The 10,553-nt window shown below is 48.0% G+C and overlaps 1 long non-coding RNA gene across 1 annotated transcript in view; it reads left to right on the top strand.

Annotated features, from left to right (window-relative positions):
* Positions 1-5,856: 5,856 nt before the first annotated feature.
* The window catches only part of LOC106737818 (uncharacterized), a 47,544-nt gene continuing 42,847 nt past the window's right edge, over positions 5,857-10,553 (top strand). The window contains exon 1 of the long non-coding RNA XR_001371964.3: positions 5,857-6,219. This is a non-coding gene — a long non-coding RNA (uncharacterized LOC106737818). The remainder of the gene's footprint in view (positions 6,220-10,553) is intronic.

The raw sequence follows: 10,553 nt of genomic DNA, 5'->3' as shown, positions 1-10,553 counted from the left end.
ATAGCTCTGACAGGCCTTGAGTCAGTGCAGAGGTAGTTAGGGACCTTCTGGAAGGGCTGGACATTTTTAAATCTGCAGGTCCAGATGCCCTCCACCCAAGGGTGTTGAGGGAGTTGGCAGGGGTCATTGCGGAGCCCTTGGCCCAAGCATTCATGGTCATCTGGCCAGGTGGTGGGGGATTGCAAACTAGCTAATGTGGTCCCCATTTTTAAGCAAGGGAGGAAGGAGGACCCAAGTAACTATGGGCCCGTAAGCCTCACCTCGGTCCTTGGTAAGATCTTGGAGAAAATCGTCAAGGAGCACATCTGTGGGGGGGCCCAGCAGGGGAGATCATGCTCAGGGGCAACCAGCATGGATGCATCAAAGGCAGGTCCTGCCTGACCACCCTGATTGCCTTTTATGACCAGGTAACTAAATCCTTGGGTGATGGTGTCACTGTGGACGTAGTCTTTCTAGACTTTTAAGAAGGCCTTTGACACTGTCTCTCACTCCATCCTCATCAATAAATTAAGTGACTGTGGCATTGATGCCTACACATTGGATGGGTAAAAAACTGGCTGATTCATAGATGCTAGGGCTGGAAGGAACCTCAATAGATCATCGAGTCCAACCCCCTGCATAGGCAGGAAAGAGTGCTGGGTTCAGATGACCCCAACTAGATGCTTATCTAACCTCCTCTTGAAGACCCCCAGGCTAGGGGAGAGCACCACCTCCCTTGGGAGCCCATTCCAGACCTCGGCCACTCTAATTGTGAAGAAGTTCTTCCTAATGTCTAGTCTAAATCTGCTCTTGATGGGGCGTGCCCAGAGAGTAGTGGTGGATGGGTCATACTCAACCTGGTGAGATGTGAGCAGTGGGGTCCCCCAGGGCTCAGTCCTCGGGCCCGCACTGTTTAACATCTTCATCAGCGTCTTGGACGAGGGGGTGGAAGCACCAAATTTGCTGTTGACAGTAAGATGTGGGGTGAGGTGGGCACACTTGAAGGGAGAGAGAGGCTGCAACTAGATTTAGACAGACTACAAAAGTGGGCAGATGAGAATAGGATGGGGTTCAACGTAGATAAATGCAGGGTGCTGCACCTTGGGAGAAGGAATCCACAGCATACATACAGGCTGGGGAGTTCCCTTCTTGAAAGCACAGAGGCGGAAAGGGATCTCGGAGTCATTATTGAAGGGAGATCCTGCTCCTGCCCTGTCCCCCTCCCTTCTTTTTTTCCTGCTGTGTGTTTCTGCTGTGTGGGTATGTTTAAGTCTCCCCAGAGGCATTGGGTGTTGGCTACAGCTAAGGCTGGGGACTTCAACTGGGGTGTGCTGATTCTCCTGCTAGGAGCAAAGCCAGAAGTTCCTCGCTAGAGAGTCTTGCCCTTACCTTCTGGGCCAGGCTGATCGCCATATTTGGGGCCAGGAAGGAATTTTACCCCATAGATTGGTTTGGACTGTGTAGGTTTTTACCTGTCTCTGGTGGGGTGTGTGGCCCTCTAACCAGGGCCTATTGAGTGTATATTGACAACATTTTATAGAAGCAAGACATTGGTTGCCATCATTCCCCTGCTTTTACTTGTGGCAGGTTAGGGTGTTAAGACTACCCTCAATCCTGACATAACATAGACCTATGCAGAGTTTAGATTATGGTTGTATGGGATGTTTGGATAGGGATGATTCTATCTCGGGCACGGGCTTGGACTAGCTGACCTCTGGAGGTCCTTTCCAGCCCTATTTCTCTATGACTCTTAAGATGTGGGTAGACTTACAGGATTTTTCAACCATGGTTCTCTACCAGAGGGAGTCGGCTTCAAGCACTAAAAGGTCAAGTTACTGGTTGAATTGTTACTGGTTAAGTCATTTGAGGTCACCTAGCACACCACTGCCAGAGTTGAGATGGTTACATGCTTTGCTGATGCCTGGTTTAGAATTACAACCCTCGCGCAGTTTTTCCCTTAAACACTTGCAGGCACCACTTTTCCCGATAACATTTCACATTCTTATAGTTGGGGCAAATACTGCCTTTAATTGCTGTGTGGTGGAGCAAAATGTCATCTTGAATGTGCAGGCAGACTGGAATAGCAATACCAAGACGCTAAATTCACACCTTTGGTTATACTGGGACTGTCCTGTATGAAAAAAGACTTTAGAAGGAATGTGTGTGTCCAACTGGGTGGTTCTTCCCTGGTTTCTTGAAGAATTTGATGGTAACTTCAGGGTTTGCCACCATACTTGTGTGCTGATGCAACCCCTATATAGAAGAAATGGACATCAGTTCCTATCTGTTTTACCTGCTTCTGGAAGTTTGCAGTGATAACCCAAATTGAGAAAGCTAGGTTTTAGTTATTTAAGATTGTATTGATTTTTTTAAAACTAGTTAAAGTAGTTTTTTTTACACTGGCATAATTGTCAGTGCCTCCTGTGAGCTTATGTGCCATAGTTAGAGGTGGGAATGTTGATGCTTTTAAAAATTTGCTTTCCCAAAATGTCTATTACCTACTGAAGCACCATGCATTTAACAGTTTAAAATAAAGCGTTGTCTAAAGTAGGCTTTTGCTGTTATTTCAGCATTGCGTGGCCACTAACAGTTCCTGTGGTGCACAGCTCGTGTATAGACAAAGAAAGCTGTAATTTGCACCCCATTTCAGGCATTAGCAAACTTAAATGTAATTCACCAACTGTAGCAAAAGAGGAAGACGGGGCTTCCTGTATAGAAAGGGCTCAGCTGTGCTTTCTACCATGTTATAAAAATGTGATTAAATGATTCAGGTTTTCCCCCTGTCTGTTACTTCCTTTACAGCTGTTACTGCAGCTAGTGGCACTGCCAGTCAAGTGCACCTATAAAGCATCATAGGTGGTGCCTTAATGTCACAAGGAAAGAGTTGCTCCTTTGTACTACTTCCAAGAATGAAGCCCTTATTCCCCATTTTCTGTTTCATGCTTGGACGGTAGCATACATATAACTTAGATCACTGCTAGGACTTCCCATACAGGAAAGGAAAGGCTATATTACTTATGTAAATGTCTGTCATCTCCAGTATTCCACTTCCTAAATAGCATTATGATTGGACAGACACCCAGCCGCTGGGAGCACTGCGTTCATGAATGCAGTGCCTTATTCGCGGATTTCGCCATTCACAGGGGATACGAGAATGTATCCCCCACGAATGGTGAGGGTCACCTGTACTTGTTTCATAAGGTTTTGGCCTAGTTTTCTTCATACAAGCCCTTGAAGTCCAGCTTCTGACCCACATGACAGAGCACCCAGGCAAAACCTTCCTCTATGGTTTTCAGCAATTGAGCCAAGACAACTTCTCTTTCCAAAGAGATGGCATTAGGTGTCTTAATCTTGGTCATGGTGGCTTTTGCAGGAAGTAGAATAGCATGGAAGGGGGTAAGAAGCCACAGAAAACAGTTGACTTTTCAGTCGTATCCACAACATGCCAATCTATAGAAAAGCAATGTCCTTCTCCATTTCACTGGAGCTAGCCAACAGGCACCAGTTACAAAATCAACAGGTCTTGGTGGGTGTGTCTACACTGCTGGCAAGCACCGTTGGCAGGCTGGCCCAGTGCCTGATCATCCACATTGCAAACTCCTCTGAGCTTGCCTCTCGCAAGCCGTTCTTTACAATTTGCCCATGCTCGAGACCACAAGAACATGAAGTCCATCAGCATCTGACTTTTGGCAACTCTAGCCCCTATTTCCTGTGTCCTACTGCCTGTAATCAGAGCCCAGATTGCAGTGCAGCCCTTCTAAGAATCAGCTGGCCTGCTATTTCTCTCTCCAGTGCTTGATGTGCAGTTGCAGTAGGGACACATAACCAGGGAAGGGCAGCTTGTGCAACTCAGACTAGTTATGGATTACTTTCATGGTGACCCTAAATAGCAGGATAGGCATTCCCTGGCTTCTAAAGGGATTTAGGCTTCTAAATCACCAAGGCTGTTTTAAACTACTTAAGGAACAAATTGCATTTCCCATGTCCTTTCCTGTGATATGGAATCTGGCTTTTGTGACAGATTTGAGAAACACGCAAGCATCATTTATATGATGTTTTTTGTAAACAGTAAATTATTTTTGTTGAATCTTCTCAGTCTCCTCACCCTGCCACAAAACACTTAGAACCATGAGGGTCTCCCTTCATGAGCTGCAGGCCTCTACCCTAGAGCTGAATAAGTTTCCATGACCTGTTTAGTAATGAGCCTTATATAAAGTCACAGAGTCATAGAGAAGTGGGGCTGGAAGGGACCTCCAGAGCCCCCCTGCCTGAGGCAGGATCATCCCTATCCAAACCATCCTATACAAACCATCATCTAAATTCTCTGTAAGACTACTATCAACCCTGACACGACGCAGACCTAACACTTTAACCTACCACAGGTAAAGTAGGGGAACCACGGTAGCCGATGTCCTGCTTCTATAAAATATCAATATATGCTCAAGACATCCTGGGTAGAGGGCCATGCCCCCCACTACAGAGAAAGGCAAAAGCTCCCAATCTGTACCCATCAGATCGTGGGGTCACATTCCTTCTTGTCCTCCAAATATGGCGATTAGCCTGACCCCAAGTGGGGAGGCAAGACCCTCTAGCCAGGAACCTCTTACTTTTCTCCCATTTTAACTCTTTTACTGTGGTCAAGTCCTTTGTGATGGACATCTCTCCCTTCATGCAGCCTTGCTCACAGGTGCCGTCATCTCTCCTACAGTATCTGTTCTGTCCCCTCCTCACTTTGCCTTTGCTGTCTTTCCTTCTGCCTTCTCTTTGGGCCGTCACTGAGTTATACCTTTCTGTTGTACTGTTGCTTTTCTGCACTCACCAGCTGGCCACATGCTTTTCTCAGGGTAGGGGTCGGAGGCAGGACCTGCTTGAGGGCTCAATACAGTTATTAGTTTCAGTGATAACTAGTTAACAGTTAATAACTAGTTATCACTCTTCAAGTCAGTGTTCGTTTCCATTTGCCTTGTACAGTGATCATTTTAGACTGGCACACCCCTCAGACAGAGTCCCCAGGCACTCTCACTGCTGGGCCGAGAAAAGATGCTGGGGCCAGCTGGGCTTTGTTGGAGCCCAAAGACCTGCTCACGTGAGCCTTTTCTACAATCAGCTGCAATAAACCTAACCATGAGGTCATGAAGGCTGTAAGTGGCTTTCAAACACGTAGGCCTCAGGGAGTGCAGAGGCAGAGAACAGATTTGAGGCCAAAGAGCTTCCAAAGAGGCAGCATTTGGTGTCCTAATACTCATCACTGTGGTTTTTGCAGGGAGTAGTAGAATAGTGTGGAAGGGGGTAAGAAGTTCAAGTGTTCTGTGCCATCTCCTGCCCTTGCTAGTGGTGAAATGCTGACTTACATCTGTCATCTTCCAGCTGACAGAGTATTGAGCCCTTAAGCAGGTCCAGCATATAACAGCAGAGGGCAGTCCTGTACACATGTAACCTTCAGGCTCCTCTTGCAAAATCCTAAATTTTCGAATCTGTGTGTGCTGTGATTTGGTCCAATGCAGCTTGCATCCTGGCACAACATTGGCCAATGCCACATGTGTTCTGTATGGCAGCATGGCCAAAGCAGCAGCAATGGCAGCTACACAACACCAAGGCTCCCTATTTTGGAGCAGTGTTAATTTCCATTTGCCTTATACAGTGGTCATTTTAGAGTGGCATTTACTTCCACCACATGCCAGACAGACCTGGTGTTATCTCACTGTTTGGTCACGTGAATTGTTGCCAAGAGCAATGCAAACTCCTGAAACTGAGATGATCAAAATCTTTATATATCTTTATAATAAAGAAATGAAACCCCCATCATGCCTAGCTGCCTCCCTTGTGACTCTTGTTGATTGTACAACAGTCTGGGTCTTTGTTATGCAATACAGAGGCCAGAGGTGTACAGAAGCTGTGGACTGAGTTTGCCTAACCAAGAGGGATTAGTAGCAGAATAACATTTTGCGTGCTTGTATCCTTTTCTGCAGTGATATTAACTTCACCTTCACCCATTTTTGCTAGTATTAAAGTTTGGTTGCTGGAACTAGTGACTCACTTTTATCTATCCTCAGGGGCTGTCTGTTGGCCTTTCAGCCCCGGTGATCATTATTTGTACTACGTAGGGCTGGGCATGGCAATTGGAGCACCCTGCTCCCACGTGCTTAGTCTGAAGTCCTGCTCCTGTAACTTGTCCTGCAAGACTGCATCCATGTGGATCCAGGAAATGGAAGATGAAACAATGACATAGCAAGGAGGAAGGTAAGGACAACAGCATTATGATCACTCAGAAAATAGGGTGATTGTTTCACTCGTTGCTGTTTGTTTTTTGTCTTTAAATTATGCATTGAAGCTCTGAGGTCTGATTCTTGTCTGCATTCCTCCAGTTATATCCCGAGGATCCTATGCATGTTTGTACTATGTTGTAGTCACGGTTAGCATTATCCATGACTCCAAATATTCAAAACCAATCATGAGACTGTATGTCTTTTTAAATAACAGATGCTGGGTTCTTTCATTTGTCCTCTGGTTCCTGAGTCTGTAGGGTGGACTCAGGTCCAATTTTCAAGATTTTTTTTTTTCACAACCATGAATGCTAGAGATGTGTTGAGAAATAAAACAAGAGAACCCTAAGACACAATCACAAGATCTGGCAAGGCTAGGTTAGTTACCTTGAGGTAAAACTGCAGGAACACAGACAACCTCTTCCTGTAACAGCATGAATGTGCAGCAATGCTTTGCAGTTTGATAGCTCTGGATATTCTATACAGATTTATTCATTTGATCCCAGAGCACAATTTGGAGTTGCTGAACCTGCTGCACTGAGAAATTGGGGCATTGTGAAGTGAGAAGGGGCTGTGTTTTCAAAAGCCCAAATAAGCTTTTTGAACTGCCCAACAGACTAACACAGCACAAGTCATGCCAGGTGGTGACTCCCTCAAGCACATCCTGCTGTTCTGACCAGCAGCAGTATAGCCATGTCTGCGCAGCACCAGAGGTGTGCACTAAGTGGTACTGTCACTCAGAAGTACTAATTTGCCCACCCAGATGTGTCTCCACTGCTCCCAGCCCTGGAATGGCACTCACTTACTTGTCTGTCACAGCAGCCTTGTGGTCCAGACCTTGTGGCTACTGTAACTCGTGAGTAAATCTGGGAATGGGATGGCAGAAATCTAACTCCCATGGATGGGAGAAAATGTCTTACTGTGAGAAACTTAAATATCCAATCTCTTCAGTTTATTGAAAACTTAGGCAGCATTTCTCCTCCAACTGTCTGAGACACATACTGTATTTGATGCCAGAGGGTTTATCAATTAGAGCAGGAGATCTTGAGCCCTGGTTCCTCGGTTGTATTCTTAGCTCTGCTCTTCTGATTTTAAAATGAGCAATACACAATATTGACACAGCACACGCTAACTGAACGAAGCTAGGTGACTGGTATGTCAACAAGTAGTTATCAGTGGAAAACTGCCACTGAATGGGGATGTTTCTAATGGGTTCTATAAGAGTTGGTACCAGTCCCAAGGCTGTTCAGTGACCTGGAAGTAAACATGTGATACAAGGGGTGATAGAGAGAACTATAATGAGGAGAACAAAGGAGTCATGCAGAATGATCCAGCATGTTTGGTGAGTCGGGCTTATCCAACTGAGGAAGGAAGGCCATGATTATAGAATGGGGTGATATATCTTGGAAAGTGTAACAGGGAGCCAGAGGCTCCTGCTACTTTAAGGGGATGCTGCAGCATGCTAAGCTTGCTGGGTGGGATCAGCAGCTGAGCAAAGGCTAGCTGGAAGGAAGCAAGCAGGCCAGTATCGGCTGGTATAGGAGCTACTCCTGGGGGAGAGATTATCCCCTTGAGGCAGCAGTTGGGCAAAGGCCAGCTGCTAGAAGATGAGCAGCTAAAACGCAGGCATAGGCAGCCCAGACCTGCAAGCAACTGGGCTAATCCGCAGCAAGGAGAAGCAGGCTGGTCATCAGGCCCAGAATGGAAACCCCTGTGGGTGGCTGGACAGCTGCCCAACAGGAAGAGGTGAGGCTTTAGAGGCACACAAGATCAGTGCCTGAGCTCTCTTGGTGGTCAATCTGGCCCTGCAGGCAGCAGGTAGAGGAGCTCCCAAGAGAGAAGACCTGCAAGAGGCAGTCTGGCAGGCACCCAAGCCCCTGCTCCCCCAAGAAAGCCTGAATGAGAGGGCTCCAAAAGAGGCATGGCTCGTGGGAACATTGAGCCAGAGCAGGGAAGGCTTTTAGTTCATAACGCAGCTTGCTTAGGTTTAGATTGTGTTTATGTTTGGATTAAGGGAGGACCAGGTTGGGGCTCTGAGGAAGGTCTGGAGGCCACGGAAGGTTTGGAGGCCACTGTTAGGGAGCCTAGCTTGGGGTCAGAAACCCAGAGGGCTGTGACCTGGTGTACAGCAAGGCTGGAAGAGCCCAGGCCAACAGAGGCCATCTAGCCTGGTGTCAAGAACCAAAGGGGCTGAGGCTGGTGCAAGCTGAGACTGGGAGAGCCAAGGCTGGTGGGAGCAGCCTGGTCTGGGGTCAGGGACCCAGAGGGCTGCAGGCTGGGACAAAGGCACCATAGCCATATAGAGCCAGAAAGCAGGAGGCTAAGGCCACAGCAAGAAGACTGAAGCCAGAGCAGGCTTTAAGCCAAGGGGAGCTAAGGAGATGAGCTGAAGCCTAGGACAGGTTGAAGCCAGATTGGGGCCAGGAGCCCAGGAAGAAGAGAGCCTTGTTAGGATCAGGGGTGTGGCAAGCTGGAAGAACTAGATAATTAACACATGGGGCCACCAGGGTCAGTGGACAATCTAAAGTACCATCTGTGAGGCATGGGCATAGCTATAGGTTCAGAAGGAAGCCACAAAGAGCTCTTAGGCCACCTGGGGTCTGGTGGGAGGGTCCTGACTTAAGGCTTGAAGGGTAGGACTGGGGTCAACTGGGCATGTGAGGGGCCCACTGGCCAAAAACAGGCTAGGGCTCACTCTGGGACCTCAGGGAAGTCTCTCTTTTTACAGTAGAAATAATTCCATCAAGGCATGGCAGGAAGAAGAAAGGGAGGGTACCCTGGGGGGGCCAGAGTGGGCAGAAGCTGCACAGACACCAGGGAGCATCATGGCTGCCCCTGGGCCCTGCTGTAGAAAGCCATGTCTCTAAAAAGGATTTTGGGCTTAGCCTGGATGAGCATCTCTCACAATGTGTCCTCTATGGGGTACTTGCTCAGGATTGCTGGGGCTGTGTCTTGTTTCTGAGAATACCTCTTGAAGCCAGCCCAAGCTTGACTTTGAGAGCAAATGGGGAGCTCAGGCCCCTTCCCCAGTCCCAGCCATAGCCTTTCAGTCTCTCACCTTCCCTTGTTCTCCTTGGACCTGACTTGTGAGTGAGAATCAATTCAGTTCCTGAAAGAGGGATTTCACCTCCTTTTGGGATTACCCAGTGCAACCTACAGCTGGAAACAGCACAGCAGAAAGTCTCTTCAGTAAAGGCATTTATTGGAGCAAAGGCCGTCCAGCCAGAGGTTCACTGTCCCTTCCACTGTCCCTTCCACAAGGATTCCACAGCAATCCTTCCATTCTGCAGAGTTATGAGCACTCCCAGATATCCTCCACTTGTTTCAGTCTGTTGACTTTTCTGGCCAGGAGCTGCCAGTCTGCTTGTTCCCAGCCTGCTCTCCCACTGTCATGCGTATCTCCTCTGGACTCTTCTTGGGCATCTCAACTCTGTTGATAGGTCAATGAAGCCATTCAAGGCTTTGTTGATGCTAAACGTCCATCTCATTTCCTGCAGGCAGCCAGCCCAGGCACTTAACTTTCATTCTCTATGCACATGCTAATGAGCAGGGATCCAGGTTTTCTGGTTTTCATGGAAAATGGACAAAACAGTGGAGTTCACCATTTACTCAAGAAAAACGGATTTTCCATTTTAATGGAGAAATGTGTGGATTTTGCACTTTTTCAAAGAGCTTTCTGCAGGCTGGCAGAGTTCTAGCCTGCAAGGGACTTGGGGGAGTAGAAGGAGGGTGGTCAGGCAGGTGGCACCATGTGTGTGTATATGCACATGGCCACCAGGCAGCTTGGAGAGCAGCTGTCGTAGGTAGGTTGAGGCAGTGGAGGGGGGGTGGGATTGAGGCCTCCATAGAGAGGCAGGGATTTGGTCAGGGCTGGGAATGCTGCTCAGCTCGGCAGTGCATGGGGCTTGGGGCCCAGGCACTGCTGCGGGGGGGCAGGGGCCTTTGGACCCGGGTCCCTGGACCTGTAGCCCTGGCAGCTGGGGGCCCCCTCCGGCAGGTCTGTGGTGGGGGAAGGGCACTGGCAGGGCTGGGGGAGGAGGGGGCTGTGTGTGGGAGGGTGGGGAGTGAGGGGCACCAGTAGGGCTGGGGGGCTGTGGCTGTGGAGTGAGGGGCCTGGACCTGCATTCTGTGAGCTGAGGCGGCAGGGGGAGCTCTGATTTTCCATGATAAAAAACCCAAAATCAAATACCAAAATTTATAGGTATTTAGAATTTATTTTATTTTAGTGTTTGAGGCACTGGTAGGCTTCAAAATTGCTTTAGAATTGTAAATGTATCAATAAAACATTGTGTTCAACTGACATACATATAC

This window comes from Alligator mississippiensis, chromosome 1 (genome assembly GCF_030867095.1).
Source record: "Alligator mississippiensis isolate rAllMis1 chromosome 1, rAllMis1, whole genome shotgun sequence".
Taxonomy (NCBI): domain Eukaryota; kingdom Metazoa; phylum Chordata; order Crocodylia; family Alligatoridae; genus Alligator; species Alligator mississippiensis.
This window is presented reverse-complemented; position numbering and strand designations above follow the sequence as displayed.